Source organism: Ascaphus truei, chromosome 4, assembly GCF_040206685.1.
Source record: "Ascaphus truei isolate aAscTru1 chromosome 4, aAscTru1.hap1, whole genome shotgun sequence".
Lineage (NCBI taxonomy): Eukaryota > Metazoa > Chordata > Amphibia > Anura > Ascaphidae > Ascaphus > Ascaphus truei.
In genome coordinates this window covers 191,859,183-191,874,687 of record NC_134486.1, presented here as the reverse complement: position 1 = coordinate 191,874,687, position 15,505 = coordinate 191,859,183, and the positions used below count along the sequence as shown (strand labels likewise).

The 15,505-nt window shown below is 41.9% G+C and overlaps 1 protein-coding gene and 1 long non-coding RNA gene across 8 annotated transcripts in view; one reads left to right on the top strand and one right to left on the bottom strand.

Annotated features, from left to right (window-relative positions):
* The window catches only part of PACRG (parkin coregulated), a 978,203-nt gene that overhangs the window by 655,856 nt on the left and 306,842 nt on the right, over positions 1–15,505 (top strand). The gene's annotated exons all lie outside the window — the stretch shown is intronic.
* Positions 1–15,505, bottom strand: part of LOC142493162 (uncharacterized) — a 41,136-nt gene that overhangs the window by 15,362 nt on the left and 10,269 nt on the right. Inside the window, exons 1-2 of one of the 2 annotated variants that reach the window (XR_012801032.1) lie at positions 9,176–9,317; positions 9,027–9,080 (exon numbers count right to left, since the gene is read on the bottom strand). The exons of the other annotated variant lie outside the window; for it this stretch is intronic. This is a non-coding gene — a long non-coding RNA (uncharacterized LOC142493162). Of the gene's footprint in view, positions 1–9,026; positions 9,081–9,175; positions 9,318–15,505 lie in introns of those variants that run through there. 2 annotated transcript variants of the gene reach the window in all.

Genomic DNA, 15,505 nt, shown 5'->3' with positions numbered 1-15,505 from the left:
ATGTTGAATATTTTGTGAAGTCTTGGTTACCATAGATTTTAGTTATATATTGGGATTTTTGAATGCAGTATGTGTGTGACATTGTATTTTGTTAATACAGATTTCTTCTGTATATATCATCTTTAATGGAAAATGCCACAAACACAAAGGACAATCTGCATACTCTCTCTTATTAAAGAAAAAAACATAATTTAATTAGGGGAATCTACTAAAACCATATGCGCAAAAATAAGTAAGCAGGTATTTAAACGGAGAAGTGATGTTTTATATTTTGAATATACCGTTGTCATTTCTTAGAAGCATATGTGTCAGGTCACACGGTAGTAATACTGTATCCAATATAGATGATAGCTCATGTTTATGGTGTATAATTTAATCTTTTATTATAAAGGTAACAGTTGCCATGTATTCTACACTTTAACATCACAATAGTGAAAAAAGGTAAGGACATAGACGCAATATTAATTTGTGGTTTTCGTGCGTTGTTTTTACACCTAGAGTACAATTTGAGAGGTTACCACATACTCTCACACCCATGTGTCTCCAACTTATGTTAGTAACTCTCACTTATCAGAGAACATATTTTGTATGATTAGAAAATCTTCTGATAGTGTTGTATAAAAATAGAAATAGTCCTTAATATTAGGTTAAATGACAGAATAAATATTCCGCTTTTCATTATGTAATCAAAGAATCTTCACACTAATTAACAGCTACCTTCCTGGCTAGATCAAGTGTATTCCACACCACAGAAATGACACATTTATATAACACTTGAGCAATGGTACTTAACAGACAACTTTAAAATGGCTACATGTAATCTTGCAATATTGGAAAATACTGGAGTATATTAGACATTTTAAGATAAAGGTATATAAAATTTGTGGGTTATTGTAACTTGGTGAAAGATGCAGATGAACACCTGAATTAGTGTACATGGGGAATTGGTTCTCCTACTGCACTTTGTATTTTATGTCTTTATTTATATAGCGCCATTAATGTACATATCGCTTCACAGTAGTAATACACGTGACAATCATATAAAACACAAATAATACAAACAACAGATCATGGGAATAAGTGCTGCTGACATAAAAGTAACATTTTGGAAGAGGAGTCCCTGCTCCGAAGAGCTTACAATCTAATTGGTAGGTAGGAAGAACGTACAGAGACAGTAGGAGGGCATTCTGGTAAGTGTGTCTGCAGGGGGCCAAGCTTTATGTATCATGTGTATAGTATTAGCCACAGTGCTACTCATATGCTTCTTTAAGCAAGTGTGTCTTAAGATGGTCTTAAAGGTGGATAGAGAGGGTGTGTCACGGGAGACCAGGTTTAGTAACACCTTTTACACTGGGATCATTTGATTGAGCAAGACAAGGCAGTAAAATAAATTGTAATTTATTCCAGGATTTAACATACGCACAATGTAATACAATTTGCACGGAAAACACACTACTGGGAACGGGGCTAACAAAATAAATCTTCTTTGGAACGAAATGTTAGCAACCGACGTCTGTAGGAGCCCTTTCCAATGACTGAGAGGTTCTCACAAAAGTCCTGGAACGCAATTCGGCATGCAATCCCAGCCGCGACCACTACGTCCTCAAAAAGCGGGACTTCTTGAGTAAAAATCTCTGAAGCCGGCTCATGGCTATTCCTCACAGAGCATCTTTTTCGTAACTTGAATTTTCCGCTCATGGTTTGGCGCTTGGAATCTGAGGTCCTGATTGTCTGCAAGGTTTCTTCTAGGTTTTAGCGTCCCATTCAGAAACCACTACAACATATCAGGGCGTGGGAATTCTCCTGCCTACCTATCACCGATTTGCTGGTATACTGATGCCTCGGGGGGCACTGATTTGGATTCTGCTAAGGGACATGCGCCAACCTGGCACCTCTCCTCTTAGCATATCGAGCCCACCTGCTGTCCAGGCTCCGCAGAGTCTTGGGCAGGGCAAATGGTTGCTGGATAGCCCTTTGTTAGCCCAGGACGTGGGTACTCATGTATAACTACAGTACTCCTCCTGTTCTAACACCTTGGCACCCCTGAGACTTTCAACTCCCGGGCAGACTCAGTGGTGCCCAACATGTTACAATGTTACAAGCATTTACATTTATTAAATAAAACATTTAATAAAATTCTCTTTGCTTATGTGTCTTGTGTTTTAACGGGTCTAAGTCTTCTGGTCTGGTGTCAGGGATAGAATAAGAATATATGTGCCCTACTTTTACCAGCCTTATCCCTGGCACACTCCAAAACCCTGACTTTAACTGTATTCACACAATAAAAACCTTGCAGCTTTATGACATAGCTGGAGCACCCCCTGAACCCCTATACCAGGTTCAGGGTGACTGGGGCATGGTCTGGGCATCCTACCTTATGCTAGGGAACCCGGGACTGTTCTTGGGATACCTTGATACCCATGCCCTTTTTACCTTTCATGCTTGTGCTGAAGCAGGGAACCCTGGCGGTGAGTCACAAGAATGTTTCCAGGGTAGGATTTTTCCTGAGCACTGTGCTTCAATGTGCCCGAGAATCTTACCTGATTCCCGGGTACATCTTTGGGGTACCCAATAACTCGGGACCCCACTACATAGCTACAATCTGATCGAAGTTTCTCCGCAAAACCCATCCTCAAACTCACAGTCTCGCAAGCTCCTCTGGCCAGCACCCCTGGAAAGGCAAAAACACGAAAATACTGAATTGTCGCATAATTTATAAACGGTCGCAGTGATGCATATATGACATTTGGGTCCAAGAGCTGACACTCTAGGACCTTTACACATGGATATGGGGTAACCAAGTGGGCTTAACCTTTATTATTGAGCCTGGTTACCCTCTTACCATTACAGGGTGCTAATCGGGTATTGAGGGGAAGGGCATTCCAGAGGTGTGGGGCACAGTGAGAAAGGTTTAAGGCGGGAGAAGGCTTTAGATACAAAGGGGGTAGAGAGAAGACATCCTTGAGCAGAACGCAAGAGTCGGGATTGTGCATAGCGAGATATTAGGGCTGAGATGTAAGGTGGGACAGAAGAGTGTAAACCTTTAAAAGTGAGGAGGAGAATTGAGTGCGAGATACAGGATTTGATAGGAAGCCAGGAGAGTGATTTCAGCAGGGGAGACGCTGAGACAGATTTAGGAAAGAGAAGAGTGATTCTGGCAGCAGCGCTAAGGATAGATTTTAGGGGAAACAGGTGAGAGGCAGGAAGGCCGGACAGCAGGAGGTTACAGTAATCGATACGGGAGAGAATGAGGACCTGAGTCAGAGATTTAGCAGACGAGCAACAGAGGAAAGGGCATATCTTTGTAATATTGTGAAGGAAAAAGCGACAGGTTTTAGATACGGTTTGCATATGAGAGGAGAATGTGAGAGAGGAGTCGAGTGTGACCCCTAGGCAGCATGCTTGGGCTACTGGGTGAATGTGTCCTTCCAACAGTAATGTGGAAGGAGGTAAGAGGGCCAGGTTTGGGAGGAAGTATGAGGAGCTCTGTTTTTGCCATGTTAAGTTTAAGTCAGCGGAGGCCCATCCAGGATGATATCGCAGCGAGACATTCAGAAACTTTGGTCTGTACAGCTGGTATAAGGTTGGGTGTTGAAAAGTACATTTGTGTGTCGTCAGCATTGAGTTGATATTTAAACCCAAGAGATGTGATTAGGTCACCTAGAGAAAGTGTGTACAGAGAAAAGAGAAGAGGTCCTAGGACAGAGCCCTGGGGTACCCCCACAAAGAGATCGATAGAGGAGGAGGTGTTAGCAGAAGAGACACTGAAAGTACGATGGGAGAGGTAAGAGGAGATCCAGGATAGAGCTTTGTTACGAATACCAAGAGTTTGTAGAATGTGAAGGAGAAGAGGGTGCTCCACGGTGTCAAATACTGCAGAGAGATTGAGTAATATGAGCAGAGTGTAATGACCTCTGTCTTTGGCAGCTTGGAGGTCATTAGTTATTTTAGTAAGGGCTGTTTCAGTCGAGTGAGCAGTGCGGAGCGAGATTGTAGAGGGTCTAGGAGAGAATAGGTGTTGGGAAAGTGGAGCAAGCGAGAGAATACAAGATGTTCAAGGTGTTTAGAGGCAAAAGGCAGGAGGGAGACAGGTCAATAGTTAGAAAGACAGGTAGGGTCAAGCTTGCTGCTTTTGAGTAATGGTATAACTTTTGCATGTTTGAAGGAAAAGGGAAAGGTACCAGATTAGAGGGAGGAGTTAAAAATGTGTGTGAGGGTAGGGATTATAGTAGGAGCAATAGGTTTAAGGAGCTGGGAGGGAATGGGGTCAAGAGGGCAGGTGGTAGAGGGAGAAGAGGAGATCAGCAGTGACACATCCTCCTCTGAGACAGTGGAAAAGGAGTCAAGGAAGGCAGAAGGAGAGTTAGGAAGCGGTTTAGGATGGAGGAGGAAATAGAGGGAATGTTCTGACGTATGGATTCCACCTTTTCCTTAAAATAGTCAGCAAAGTCCTGAGGTTAGATGGAGGAAGAAGAAAAGGCAGCTGGGGTGGTTTGACTAGAGAGTCAAAGACAGAGAAGAGTTGGCATGGGTTAGACTTGTGTGTGTTGATTAGTTGAGAAAAGTAGGTTTGTTTAGCCTGAGAGAGGGTAGAGTTGAAACAGGATAGCATACATTTGTAGTGAAGGAATTTCCTCCAAAGGTGTTTAGAGGAACGAGTGGAAGAAAGAACGCAGCATGCGCGTGTGGGAATTTAGCCAGGGTCTGGGGTTAGAAGGGTGAGGATGGCAGAGAAAAAGCAGGGCATGTAGATCAAGAGAGGAGGATAAGGCAGAGTTGTAGTTCCTGACAAGGTTGTCAGGGTCTGGAGCAGAACTGAGAGAGGAGAGGGAGGAGCGTAAAGTGGAATCAAAGGCTGGTAGGTTAATAGAGTGCTGGTTTCTGCAGAACCAAGGGTTAGATGGAGATGGAGAGGAGGAGAAGCGAGAGAGAAAAAAATTAGATGAGGTGATTATCAGAGAGAGGAAAGGGGGAAATGGAGAAATCAGAGAGAGAAATGTTTTGAGTGAAAACCAGGTCTAGGTAGTGGCCATCCTTGTTGGTGCTGGCTGCAGTCCACTGTTGAAGGCCAAAAGAATAGGTTAGAGCGAAATAGTGGGACATCAAAGGGGCAGTTGAAGTCCCCAAGGAGAAGAACAGGGGACTCTGAGGAGAGAATGAAAAGAGAGCCAGGATTCAAAGTGAGAGAGAAAGGCAGAAGGGGGTTGAGTAGACGTAGGTGGGCGATAGATGACCACCACGTGGACAGGGAGAGGAGAGAGGATCTGGACAGTTTGAGCCTCAAAGGAGGGAAAAGCAAGAGAGGGAGGAATAGGATGGATTCGGTAACGGCAGAGAGAGAAGAGGAGGAGCCCCAAGCCTCTACCCTTGCCATCAGGACGCAGAGTGTGGGACAAAGAAAGGCCATTATAAGAGAGGGCAGCTTCCAGAGCAGTCAGACTGAGTGAGCCAGGTCTCAGTTATAGCAAATAAGAGCAGAGAGTGAGAGAGAAAGAAGTCATGCACAGAGAGGAACTTGTTAGAAAGAGTGCGAGCATTCCAAAGGACACAGGAGAAAGGGAGAGAGGAGGGAGGGTGGCAAGGGATATGTATGAGGTTGGAGGGGTTGACACCAGAAGGCATAGAAGTTGCATTTGGCAGGCGAGGACGAGAGCATGTAGAAATAAGGCAGCGACCAGGATTGGGAGAGATATCCCCAGAAGCAAGTAGGACAAGCATGGATAGAAAGAGAATGTGTGAGGATGATTTGTAGGGGAGTGTTTTACTGCAGGTGGTATAGCTGTGAGGATACAGGGGGCACAGGCACTTTTACATTAACTCCTGTGGATACTATACAGAAAGAAAATAAAAAATGAAAAAAGCTGATTAAATAATTATTTATTAGCCTAGTGACGGTCTTTCAATATGAACGCAGGCGGCTGGCTGAAAGATGTATAAAAATTAAAACAGTGAAATGTGTAAATATCTTACTTTTAAAGTGCTTTGTTGCAACTCTTACAAATACTGTACATAATGTACAGATATCTTGAAAATGTATGCCTTGTCAAAACTACAGCTGTGTTTTTTCAGTGAGGTTCAAATAACTCCAGCATTGTTTGGTTTGCACATTGCAAAAACAAAAGGGGTGTTGAATGAAAGCAAATTTGGAGCAAAATTGGCACAAATTGGATCATTTTCATCTTGCTTCTCTTTGTTACATGTTTTGCACTGCGTGCATTAGCGTGTGGTTTGGAGTGTCAATAAAAGCTACTTAATGCACAGATTGCATCAGATGTATTTTACTCTGCGACTTCTTGCATAACTTATTTATTTTGTATATACATTTTTTTTAAAACACCCCGGTCTGAGGTGGCATACAATTTTCTGGCTAACAATTTTCATCCAATGTAAAAAATACTTTTTTTTTTTTACATTTAATGCAAACACAAGCATAAAATGCATAAAATTGAACAATGCATCAAAACAAACTTCTACATACACTTTTGTTACATTCATATATCTCCCCCAATGAAGAGTATGCATCAATGTCTCCCAGCTGTAAAACTTGGATATAATATAGGAACAGCCTATTAAGGGTCAAATATAAAAATATAATTTATTATACACACATTACTAAATCACTAAATATAAAATACAAAATATATACATTAATTACTAAACACACATGGGCCCAGCCCCAAATATAATAAATACATATTCTATGTATAATATCCAATCCAATAAGTCAATCAGAATACAATAATATACATATATATTTTATATAATTTTTTATTTAACAGGGGTTTTATTGGGTACAGACATAAAAATGGGAGAGGGGAGGGAACATACATATAGTTGTGGGGGAAGACAATAACCCAGATAAGGTTGTATTGATACAAACATAGTAAGGAACATATTAATAGTATACATACAGGGGGAGGGGGTGAGCCTGCCAGCCCATTTTGGATGTTTGCAAACTTCAGGGGAGAAAGAGCCTGTATCGATTCACAAACCATGTCACCGCAGTCACCAGAGAGTCCCCTAGAGACAATATGCTACATGAGTGTGAAAATGTGAAAAAATAAAGTGCGCTACTACAATCAATAAAAGTGAGGTGATATAGTGATGTACAAAAAGAGGTGACCTTTAAACACGTAGAGTATATGGAACGTCTGCAGCTGTGGCACCAGGGATGGCTCAAATACCCCCTAATAGCAAACAGAAATACCTTAATCAGTGTATCAAGCTACTGACGAGCTTCCCTTCCTTGGATATAGTTAAACTCAAATCCAAAAAATTGATATCCCTAACACTATCCACATGAGTGAAAGTGAGGTTCCTATCATTGTTATTGATATACTTCATAAAAAGACTTACGGAATGTTGGTCCCCATCCCACAGACATATAATGTCATCTATGAACTGACGCCAAATAATAATGTTGTCACTAAAAGGGTTGTTGTTCAAAATGAACCTATGTTCCCATACTCCCATGTACAGGTTTGCGAAGCTGGGGGCAAATCTAGTGCCCATTGCAGTTCCGCAAACCTGCAGGAAGAATTCATCCAGAAACATAAAATAATTATGTTTCAAAATGAAATAGATTGAATCCAGGATGAAACTTTGATTTAAATGGTGTAGTCAATATCACCTTAAAGAAAAAAATCCACAGATGTGTCCGTTGGTGCTTGGGTAACATTAACCCTGAAATGATTGTTTTTTCTATCTAAATGTACGCTTAATACTCACCTTTATTTTGTGGTTACTAATATAATTTTTAATGCACTATGTATTCTTGTATTTCTGTATGCTACATGAGTGCCTCCACTATATTGCCACTGCCTCTGCCCTCAAGATCAAACCATGGACTCCAAACCTTAGTGAAATGAAAAATGTTCTCTAAGAAAAGCCGTGATCCTTTCCATGGACATAACATGCCAAATTCTATTTTTGGTCATGTTCAGATTGAGGGCATTGCGTTTTTGCCATGAAGCCGCTACACAGCATCTAGCTGCAATTAATATGTGGGTGAGGCATTTGGCCTTGTGTCTACAGAGATGAGGGACTGGCCTACCCAAGAGAACTGCCCAGAGTTCCGGTACGAGCAATATTCCCAGGAGGGCATTGATAAGGTTGAATATTTGGTTCCAAAACGGAATTATTATGGGGCAGGGCCACTAGATATGGGATAAGGAGCCATTTTGCCTGCACCCGCTAAAACAGGCTGCAGAGTGCAACTTATTAATGGCATAAAGTTGCACCTGTGTGAAGAACAATAGTTTGTACGAGTTTTTCTTGACGACGGTGCAAATGGAGCCCTTAGATGCCACTAGGCATATGTCCCTTCAATCCTCATCCTCTTAACGTATCACCCAATTCCTCCTCCCATTTTGACATGTATGCACATTTTTGTTTATAGACTGAGCTCATAAGTTGTTTATAAAGGTCTCAGATCAGTCCTCTCTCTCTCTCTCTCTCTCTCTCTCTCTCTCTCTCTCTCTCTCTCTCTCTCTCTCTCTCTCTCGGAATCTGGAATCAAACAACAGTTCAAAGTGGGAGATCTTGAAGGGTGGTGCCCTGGAGTGCACCGCACAGCGAAGTTCCTGACCTGTAAATATCTAAAACGTTCTAAATGGGGTAAAAAATTTTTTTCCTGTAGTTGCATGAAGTTTTGATTGTCCGCCTAGACACCATGTCGTTGACTCTCCAATACCAACAGCTTTCCAGGGTGTGAATGCTTGTACCCAATACCTTGTATTTCGACCCAAGCCCTGGAGCCCTTGGGAGAATTCCAAAGGATGAGCTGAGCTAGGTGTGAGGCTTGATAGTATTTGGTCATATTTGGAACGGCCAGACAACCAAACTCTGAGGCTCTGTACAGTATTGCCTATTTTATCCTGGGATGTGTGCCTCCCAAAACAGATGTGGAAATGTTACATTCTCTGTACATGCTTCTTTCTACCCCATGAATGCTGCTGAAAAGTAGTACGGTCATGAAAAGGCAAAAATTAAAGTAAAATGCCAAGTGAAAAAGTATGATTACTCACCAAAAGACAGAAAAAGTGCATTTCAACTGCTTGTCCTAATTGCCCACCTTCTCTCTTACGGAAGAAAATGCAAAGTAATTTTAACCATTACTCATTGCAGTTGACGGGAAAATCACTCAAAATTATTTTTAAATTGTTCAAAAGAATACCTATATGTTCTTATCTGCGCCGTAAAATACTGGTACGGTATTTCCAGTCTGAACTGACATGCTCTTGAAAGTTTGCAAAGACAGAAGTAACTACCTTCATGCATACCCTTTCATTTTATAAAAGCCCACTTTTTGTTGTCCATATTAATGGCTGTTCTACTAAAAAGAAAGACAAAAACAGATTAATTTTAATGTAAAACAAGGCATTTTGCTAAATCAAGGGTTTATTAAATTCTGAAGCACAACTGCTAAATGTATAACTGTGTATGTATGATGCATATTAATGAATGTTTCCAGACATTTATTGCATCAAGTGATAAATAAGGCCCACTTCTGAGGCATTTCAAAGCATTATGAGTGTATGTTACAGTTGCATAATGTTTCAGTAACCATTATATGCTGAGCAGATGATTAAAGCAGGTATATGTTTATACACTAATACATATCCGTAATAACATTAACGCTTGTCCTATAGATTCTTTCCAATGAGTACAAATAAAGATTTTGTAGAAGAATTTGGACATGAACTTTGTAATTGAATAAACAACTTCAGATCATATGTATGTATTGTAATTATGTTATTTTATTATTATTTCACAGTGTAACCAGTACATTCAAGAAAATGCAGTCCAAGGTACTACAATGTACTTGTGACGAAGAAAGTAAAGAACAAAATTGTTTGCCTAGTTCCACAAATTGATGTCCATGATGTGGGGTCAAGAGACATATATATATGGTGCAATTCTGGAGGAAATAAACATTATTCCAGATGTATTAAAGTTAAAAAATACTTTTGGTTTCAAAGGTATTTTTCCTTTTATACATACATTGCCTTGATACATATGCCCCAAGGTTACTCCAGAGATCATGCAGTATATAACCTCCCCTTTGTCTCCCAACTAGAAGGTACAATCAGTGGTAGCTGACCAAAAACAACATGTTGTAAAGTTTTTATCAAACTATTTGTATTCTTTAAACAAATGTAACTACTCAAAATCAGACCGTCTTTGGTTTCTTTGAAAATTAAACACAAAGTCCTTTTATTCAGAGCCTCTGATTTGGGAAATGCTTGTCAACTGTTTCCTATACTCTTATCCAACCCTGTCCTCATCAGAAAGCTAATAAAGATAAAGGGTGTGTGTAAGAGATGTGTGCAGAGGTAAGCAATGGAGACCGTTTTTAAGGTGAAATTAAAATAAGGCTTTATTGCGCCTGTCCCTTTTAACATAGCAAAACATATGAAAACAACAAATGCCTAGACCTGTTTAAGGGCTAACTTACTTCCCCAGTCCCTTTCTCCAGGGCTGGAGGGATAATCCCATTACCACCCTATTCCCAAAAGTCTCAAGAGATACCTTTAAAGCAGGTGGCCCTTCTTGTCAGTCTCTGGTAGGTTCCTGGGTCCCCTGTGTCCAGGAATATAGGTCTTTGGGTGTCTTGATTTCAGCAGAGCCTTTCTGCTCAAGACCTCTTTCCTCTTGTCAGCACCCTTGTGTACTGAGGAAAATCTCTCTTCCTGTCTCAAAGGCAGGCTTTTTCTGACACCTCTAATCAGTCAGGTGCTGGTCAATTAACCAGCACACTGCTGGATTAGAGGCAAGTTTTCTGAACAGGGTAAGTCCCCTGTTACATACCTCCCCTGTTTGTGGGAAGCTCTGGCTTGCCACGGCCAATGCCCATCCTTCCAATCTCATTCGAGATATCTCAGTGACTTGACTGAGAGTGGATGGAGGAGGAGAACCCTCAGTCCCGCTGGGATTGGAGCCCTTCCTCCAGTTTAGTAGTGTCTCCTCCAGAAGGTGCTTGAGATCAGCAGTCCTCAGTCGCTCAAGGAGAACTTTTTCCAAGTCCAGTCTTTCTACTGACCACGTGATCATAAGCTTACCCCTGTGTCGAGCGCTCCTCTTTTTGTAGGCAGACTGTATGGCGACAGTCGCAGAGCGTTTATACAAATCGCTTTCTCTCGCCATCTTTCCCATGTACTCCACTTTAGCACCAAATGTCCATTTCATGCTATCACAAGAGCGCCCAAGAACAGCCACTTGAGCCCTCAGTTCTTGAAGCTGTCTTCCTGCACTTTTCCCATTCAATGTAGTCGCCAGTTCAGCTTCTTTGGGATTGAGTTGCGATTCCAGCTCCATTTCCAGAGAATGGCCTATCTTTTCAGCTTCCTCAGCTAAGGATTCTTCTGGCTTTGATTCTGCACTCCTACCTCTGTTTGTTGCCTGTTGGGCGGTTGCAGGTTTGGCTAGTGCTTTCTTAGGTGGCTCAAACTTCGTAATCTTGTTTTGAAGGTGAGTGGTGTCCCCAGCTCTCACTGTACCCTTGTCCTCACGGGCCTTAGTTACTGTGGGATACCGATGCTTGGGCAGAGCCAATACCTTTTCCCGTATTGGAGGCATCAGTAAGTTACTGGTGTGCAGAGTCTCACTCTGTTTCTTGAGTGTTCCCTGCCATTCTCCTTTCAGGGTCTTAATTTCTTCCCTGTGCTTTCTCTGAGCTTGCTTCCACCTATCATTCATTATTTTGTGGAGCACTGGGAACTTCTTCGCTTGGGCCGCAGATACTTGTCTTAGTTTCTGGACCTTTTTGCGCTCCCCCTTGTACCGAGTCACCTGGCCTCTAAGCTTAGCCTCTAAGCCTAGCCTCTAGCGAAACTTTGGTGATGGTCAGGGTAGCCTTCAGTTTATCATGCTGCTTTGCGAGGATACACTGGGTAATCAGACGTTCCTGCAGCACTTGTATTTCCTTAGCAGCCTGCAGATTTTCTTCCTGCAGAGTTCGCTGCTTCTCCTCGGCATTCTGGAGGTGTGTATGCAGACCTTGCAGTTGGTTCTGCAGTCGGTGCTCTGCTTCAAACTTTTCATCCTCCAAAAGTTTCTTTATTTTTTCAAGCTCGTGTAGCTTTTCATTCTTTTCATTGACGTGGTCTGTCAAATCAGAATTTTCTTCTTTTAGTCTTAAATTTTCTCTTTTTGCAGTCTCTGTAATATTCAGGGCCTCCTTGTAGTCCCCCTTCCATTTACACACTTCGGCTTTGAGACTCCTGGTCTCCTGACGTGAGACTTCCATCTCTAGGTGGTTGAGGGTCTGAAGCTCCTTCTGAGAGACTTTAAGATCCATATTAAGACAGAGGATAGTTTTTTGAGAGATGTCCAGTTCCTTAGTGAGACTGTGAAGTTCCTTTTTAGAGACTTCCAGTTCTGTGTGGCAGCTGACGATCTTGTGGTGTGAGGCATCCAGTGCTGTGCGGAGTGTATGAACCTCCTTCTGGGATACGTCCACCTCTGTCCGGAGGTTGACCACTGTTGACCTCTTGTTGTGAGGCATTCAGTTCTAGGCGAAGACTGTGAACCTCTTGCTGAAAGACTGTAATCTCCTTCAGTGCCTCCTCATACTTCCGCTTCAGCTTAGCCATCATTTTATCAGATTGGCTCTGCTTTTCCACCATGGTGGCATTAGTAATGTTTGCAGCATCTAGCTCAGACTTGAGATCATCCAATTCTGTTCCAGATTCAGAGTACATTGCGAGAACAGTCTTCTGTAGCTCAGCATTATCTTCCCTCTCAAGTTTCAATTGTTCCCGGAGCAGATCATAGTCACGCCTGGCAATTTTCAGGGCATTTTCAGGGCTGGTCAAGGGATCGCCACTCATTGGTTCTGGCTCCGCTTCCCTGATATGGTTGGTTGAGGGTTTTTCACTATTAGCACCGGACAGACACTTCTTTGGGGTACACGACTTCTGCCTTGGGCCCTCTGGATATTCGGTCATCCGCGGGACGAATTCTCCATTTTCTCTAGGCTGCAGGGCATCTTGGACCACCTTTCTCTCCACGGGATCTGCGGATGTGTCTGTTCCTTCCACGGTAAGTGAAGAACCGCTTTTCTTTTTCCGTATTTTTGTTTTGGATAACTCCGTCCCATCAGGAATACTGGGGTCTCCGTCTTTATTTGAAACTTCAGCAGCTTCATTGTATACGCCAGGCTTTTCTTGCAGTTGCGTTAGCGGACAGAAATATTCGGTGATCTGCTGCTCTCGCTCTTTCTCCTGACGATCATATTCGTCATCATAGAGAGCGGTCTTTTCGGTTTGTACCGAGTTCAGGCACCCCCACCATTCTTCGGGTGTTCTGTGGGTGTGATTCAGTTCGGGTTCCCCGTAAGAGATGTCTTCCTCCTTATCTGACCGGAAGGGCCACTCTTCCGTGGGGTAGGGTTCATTACAGAAACGCCGCATCTTGTCCTCCATTTTGGGTCTCTCAGGTGTATTTTTCTTCCTGACCTCAGGAGGAGCTATTGCAACTGTTATCACTGTATTTGTTAGAACCCCTAATTGTGGTAGTCCTACAGGTGGGCCTATTTTGCTTGTAGAGGTTGCAGCTCTCACAGGCATCTCTGTAGACTTTTTCTTCCCTTGGGTATGTTTTACAATATTAGCAGTACTGTGCATGCATTCACTCTCATCGTCTGAATAAGGCCTGAAGGGACACTGCTCCGTGTGGTGGGGTTCTTTACACCAGGAACACATTTTTTTCCCCATTTTTGCAGAGTCTGTATTTGACTTCAGCTGGGTGGCCATTTTAAATTCCCAGAATCAGTACCTTGCGTCGGTAACTGTCTGTAAAAGTTTCCCTGCTTCAGCACAGTCTTGCATCAATTTTCACACTTTTCTGCATATACTCCATTCACAGCTGTTAGTCCTATGCGGTGTGGCATAGAAATAGATAGAGAAAATTCTTCTCTGCCAGTGCTCAAAGTGGAATAAATTGCTTCTCTTAGGAAATAATTAATTGTTAGTTAAAATTGCACCTTTGTATAGTTGGGGAATCCAGGAAATATATAAAGAGTAAACCTGTATAATGGTCAAAATATGCTCAAAATTGGGGGTGTGGGTAACACATGGAAAGGGATGTCAAGGGAACCTAAGTGAACTAGGGACCCTGACCCCTATCTCAAAAATCCCACAGCCCTTAGAGCTATACCATAATCATAAAAATACAGTGTCAATGACAAATTACTCACGACCCTTATGCATACGGTCCTTCTGGTTCTGGCGTGCTCTCATCCCGATGTGTGGAAAGATAGAAGATCGCCCTGGATAGGGAAGAAAAATGGCGGTGCACAGCGTGCCAACAGGTGCCTCAAGCGTTCCGGAAGCAGAAAGAATAGCGGAAGCTGGATGTCGATTTTCAATGCAAAAAAAGTTTAATATACAGCAGTGAACAGCAAAGACAAATTGTTAAAAAGAAGAAAAAATCCTCTTGAGAAAGAACTCTGACGCGTTTCGTGCATCCACTGCACTTTGTCAAAGAGTAAATAACCTTTCTCGTTTGATGACCTTTGAAGGAGATCCTCTACCGGAAGTCCCGCCTATCTCTCACTCATTGGTTCCTCTATGATGGTATAATGACCAATCGAGGAGCATGGTGAGATGAATGGCAGTGCTAGCGGGCGAATAGAGCTCTTCTATTGTCTCTACACCATAAAGCTACAAGTACAAACATTGAAAATGCTTCAATTCCCAGTCGGTATTAATACATCCTAGAAAAGGTAATAGACTTAACACTCTTAATAAAAGAGAAATGTACTGGATCTTTACATTAAATGCTTTACACCCAGAAGGTATTAATACCGACTGGGAATTGAAGCATTTTCTGATATAGATTCCAGACATTATCTTTCTATGCATATTCTTCTTGTACTTATTATCTTGTTGTTTTGGTGTGATATATATTGACTGTTAATTCTGAGACTTTATAACATATCCTTTACTCAGTTATCAGTCTTATATTCCAAACAATACAGCAAATCCTTATATAAGATTAAATATTGATCCAATGACTATCATGATGACTGTTATCCAGGATATGTCGATATGCAAATAATGAATCAAGAATAATATGGACACAAGTCTTAGTAATTTTGATGTATTATCTGATAATTAATTTATCAGATCTGCACATTTATTTCATACATTCTACAGACAACGTATAGGATATATATTCCCCCATTTTATGGACACTTATTCACTTTTTTCGTTATCATGGTTTACTAATGTACTATATATAGAGTTATTTATTATAACATTATTATTATGTATGAAATGTATTTCCATTGAATGGGAGATTAACTTAATATGTCCATAGATATTGTGACAAACAGCTTACTCCGGGGCTCCGCTGCTTGTCCGGGACGGTTAGAACACGGTCTTTTGGGGTAGGTTAAATGAGGAGGCGTCACGTACTGTTCCTTTAAACAGGCTGTGCCTGGTTTATTCAGTCCCAGGCACTGAGACTGCCACAGTGCATACAACAAAACACAGATCAAAAC